The sequence below is a fragment of the Arachis duranensis genome, chromosome 10, assembly GCF_000817695.3.
Source record: "Arachis duranensis cultivar V14167 chromosome 10, aradu.V14167.gnm2.J7QH, whole genome shotgun sequence".
NCBI classification, from domain to species: Eukaryota; Viridiplantae; Streptophyta; class Magnoliopsida; order Fabales; family Fabaceae; genus Arachis; species Arachis duranensis.
In genome coordinates, this window is record NC_029781.3 from 76943614 (window position 1) to 76948933 (window position 5320).

The following is a 5320-nucleotide window of genomic DNA, read 5'->3' on the forward strand; positions in this document are numbered from 1 at the left end:
ATTTGTCTTTTTTAATATAATTTTTTAAATCCTCAATAACTTCTTTTATTTCTACACTTTCTCTTGTTTCTAAATATCTTTCTAATTTTTCAATTTCATTCTCCATCTTTTCTTTCAACAGCTTTAATTCTTTTAAATCGTAATATGGTTTTTCAGACATTTATAAATTTCCTAAATTTAATTCCAACTTGTTCATAATTATTCTTATTTCTATATTTTTTATTATAAGATCATTAATTTCGTCCTGAAGATTATTTAATTTTTTTTATACTCCTCTATTTTATTTTTTAATTTTTTTCGCTCTTTTCCTTTTTATTTTATTTTCTGGTTTTTCAATCTTTTTATGCTTCATAATTTAGGTAATCTTATTATAATTCCTAAAAATAGTTTTGTTTAACATTATTTATTTTAGAATTTTTGCAAACTCTATCATCGATTCATGACTATTTTCTAGAGATTCTATTAATTTTTCTAGCTCTTCAACTTCGTTTTTCAGCTTGGTATAGATTATTTTTAGAGCTTCAAATGCTCTTTGATTTATTTCAAAAAACTGCAAATAATTCAAACGATTCTCTCTTTCAAAGAGCTCTTGTTTCTTATCTTGATAAGTTACATATATTTCTTCCTTATCTATTGTCATAATTTAATATTTAGGGTTTCATTTAATTTTTCGACCATTTTTGTTAATTCTTTTATTTCATAGTTTTCTTTTTTAATATTTAATTTAGATAAACTTAAAGGACTATTGACTTTAGATTCTTTTATTTGGAAATTTGATGAAAACGATATTCTTGATGGTTCTTTTAATAATATAACTAGGTTTTCAATAGCTTTATATTTTGGTATTTCTGTTTTTTATAATTTTCTGAAATAATTTATCGACATAAATTCTTTCTCTGTTTTTAAATATTATACTATGATGGCTATTTGTTAAATCATAATTTATTGCATATGTAATTGAAAATGGTTCATTGATAAACCACTATTTTATGATTCATATTGTGTTTAATTGAGTGGTTTTTATCAAGTCTTTACCCACTTATTCATATGATTAGCATGTATTTACAATTCCTTCCCAAATTGTTCTATGATTAAAAACTCGTTTCCTAAAGATCTTTTTATTGTGTATTTTTATTCTTCTTTATACCATTCAATGCCGTGATCTGTGTGTTTAGTGTTTCAGGCTTCATAGGGTAGGAATGGCTTAAAGAATGGAGAGGAAGCTTGCAAAAAGGGAAGGAGCACAAGAAATGAAGGAGACAACCAGCGGACAGTGACGCGCACGCATGGCTGACGCGTGCGCGTGATTTGGACAAAATCACAGCGACGCGTATGCATAGATTGGAGTTCGCGCAACCGACACGAGCGCGTTCCTGACGTGCACGCGTGGAGAGGAAAATCGCTGAATGACGCGTACGCGTGACCTGCGCGATCTGCAAAAATTACAGAATATGCTGGAGACAATTTCGAGCCACGTTTTGACCCAGATTTCAACCCAGAAATACAGATTAAAGTCGGAGAACATGCAGAGTCTCAGGATAGCATATCATAATTCACTTTTCATAATTTAGATGTAGTTTTTAGAGAGGGAGGTTCTCTCCTCTCTCTTAGGATTTAGGATTAGGATTCCTCTTAAAGGAATTAGGATTTCTTCTTCTCAATTTCCAGGTTTAATGTTCCTTTTATTTATTTATCCAATTTAATTTACAAACTTTTCCATGTTAGATTTGAATATTCTATTTAATATAATTTGAGGTATTTCAGATATAAGATTGTTTTATTTTATTTATGTTATGGATGCTTTCGCTTTATCCAAATTATTTTCATTCGAGTAGATTTTCTTCCCTTTTGGCTTTGGTTGATTAATTGGTAACTCTTGAGTTGTCAAACTCATCGTGATTGATAATTGATATTCCTATAACTCTAGTCTTTCCTTAGGAGTTGACTAGGACTTTAGGTGTTAAATTGATTTATCCACTCGACTTACCTTCATAGTTAGAGGTTGACTTAGTGGGAACAAAAATATAACTCTCATCACCATTGATAATGATAACTAGGATAAGACTTCCAATTTTCATACTTCGCCAAGAGTTTTTCTTTGCTATTGATTTAATTCCCTGCAATCTATATTTCTCATTCAACCTTTCAAAAACCCAAAAATACTATTTTCCATAACCAATAATAAATCATATTTCCCTGCAATTCCTTGAGAAGACGACCCGAGGTTTGAATACTTTGGTTATAAGTTTTATTGGGTTTGTTACTTGTGACAACCAAACGTTTGTACGAAAGGATTTTCTATTGGTTTAGAAGCTATACTTACGACGCGATCATATTTTTACATTTCTTTACCGGTAGGAAATCCGATCATCAAAATGGTGCCGTAGCCGGGGAATTGCAAACGTGTGCCTTATTATTGGTTATTGTAAATATTTTTCTTTTACTTGTTTATTTGTTTCTATTTTTCCTTCTTAATTCTAATAACTACTATGAGTTCTCACCCCTCTCACTTTGAGTTTGGTTCTAATTTTGTTGAAAAGAATGGAAGCTATAACAGGACTATGCATCACGGTCAAAGTAATCAAAGATAGATGGAGCCAAAAGGATCTGATCAACCCTTTAGGCAACAACACCTTCCTAGATATCATGGACAAAGACCATTCTACACTACATACCAAGCTGATAGATATAGTGGACCCCCTTGTAGTTACCAACAAGCCCCACCCTGTGCTCAGAGACCATCCGCTCAACATAGCTTCGAACCACCACACTCACAAGCTCTTTTTCACCATTCACCACCGTATGATCCTTATCTGCCCCAATTCCAATCCAATTACTCCCAAGAACCACCACTTTCCTATGTACCATGTCCATATCCATCACCTCAAGAATCACAGGCTCGCTTCGAAGAATCAGTAGATCAATTTCATGCAACCCTTCATCAACTGGAGCAAGCAATAAATCAATTATCTTTCAGACGTTCAGACACTCAAGGAATCCCCATGACTTCATGTGGAGAATCTAATGAAGAACGTAGCATGAAGGAGACACTAGAAGCCCCAGTGGACAGCAAGGAGCATGACTTTGTTTTGGAACAATTGGAGGAAGCTGTCATTATGGAAGAAGAAGAGTTGATTGAAGACTTAGGAGACGCTGAATCTCCATGGCAATCCAGAGTTGTGGAAAATTTCATCGAGGACGTTACAATTGATGCTAAGGAGGATAGTGCACAACCCCCAAAGCAGCTATCCTATGAAGAACTGGGCGGAATAACCCAAGATGCATGTTTTCTTGATGATGATAATCACAAGTCAGGTTCACCTAGTAATGAACTTGCATCCGCAAGTGAATTCTTTGAGACAGAGGAATCTTCCCTGAGTGAATACGAAGATGATGGTGAGGTAGATTTTTCTCAACCTCCAACTTATGACTTGAGTGATATTGAGGAAGATATCGAAGACTTTGATCAAGACATGGTTGAAATTGAAGAAGTTTGCAAAAAAGTGGAGGAATTCACAGAAGAACATAAGGGAGTAGAGCTTGCAGAGCCACTGGAAACACTTCTCCCAAGGCCACTACCACCCAACTCCAACTTCAAGTGGGTAAAATCCTTAACCTTTATCTTTACTTTTCCACTTGAATATGGTTTGCTTGAAACAGATGGCCAGCTTAGAGCTCTTTGCGGCTTTAAGAGTAAAAGGAAAATGACTTGCACTCAGAGCTGGTATGCAAGATTTAATGAGGTTTCACACTTCAATTTGAGATGCAAGGATTGGTGTCAAGCTCAATTGTATGGGTCTCGAAAGCTGTTTGGTCACTACAGTGAGAATTCAGATTACTTATCACCCGGTTGGAAAAATGCATATCAAGACAAAAACGAATGTAAAAGTAAAGGTTTGGATCCTGGAATCTATTCTGACATTCAACAACCCGGGAGCCTTGAAGCCTATTTGAACTCACCTAAGGGCTTTACATGCCTTGTTTGGGACCCTGGAGGCTGTTGGAATTCCAAACATTGGTGGAGATTTCTGGATGAATTCAAGAACAAGCCACCATAACAGGAAGCTTATCAAATGTCCAACTTAAGGACTTTAACCAAAAGTGCTAGGTGGGAGACAACTCACCATGGTATGATCTTTCCTTTTTCAGTTTTAATTCTAGTATGTTTTGTTTGTTTTTGAGTTTTGATTGAACCTGGAATCATGCACAACATTCATATTAGCATTGCATTCTGCATTTTGCATTTATAAAAAAAAAGGGAGATAGACGTGCCAGCACCCTGTGCGTGGACGCGTCCCTTGCACATACGAAGTTGGGGAGTTTGAACAGAGAGTCACGCGGGAGCTGGACTGGAAACGTGCCTTAGGCACCATCCAACCCACGCGCGCGCGTACTGTACGCGTGTGCACCGTTTCCGCTTTTGGCGACCCACGTGTCCGCGTGGCTGGGAAAATCGGCGTAAAACCCTGTTTTGGCCGAAAGTTGTGCTGGCCTCACGCTAGATTCGCGCTAGAGGCACAATAACTGTCGTGCGTCGGCGCCCATGCCGCGTCCGCGCTGCTTCCCTTTTTTGCGAACCACGCGTCCGCGCACTATGCGCGTCCGCGTCGGTTGCACCGCATTACTCATCCAGCGCGCCGCCTAGTTTTCCTTTCTTTCTCCCACCATATCCTACTTTTTTCTCAATCCTAATTCTTTCTTCTTTCTTCTTTCTTCTTTCTTCTTTCTTTTTTATTTTCATGCATTTTTATGTTGGTGTTGGAGCTTTATTTGGATTTTATCTTATTGTAATTGATCTTGTGGATATTATAAGGATTGATTTGACAATTGATATTTTAAATTTGGCTCTCATATGTATTTGGATTTATTAATTTCATTCCTCTTTTAACTCACAATACTTGTAATCCACCTGTATTTGAGATTATCATTCACAATTGTCATCATACAAGTGCTCTTTAATCCAGCTTATTTTAATAATTGATGCTTGATCTATGCTTCTCATGCCTTTGCCTGCATGCTTTTACACATCTTGCATCTAATTGATTTAATATGCCTTGCTATATTTCTATTGATGTCCTAATTGCATGTAGTCGCGACCATGTATTTAAGACATTATCCCTTACATTGGCATTGATTACCATTTGAACCTTCCTCCTCTCGGTTCTAGCTATTTGAATTACATGTCCCTTTCCTTTCCCCCTTTTTCAGGATGGCCACTGAAAAGGGTAAAGAGAAAGCCTCTAACGAGCCACCGGCGAAGAGCGGAACGAAAAGAGCACCAACTGAGGAACCACAACCGCCGCCCACCTACACCGCTTTG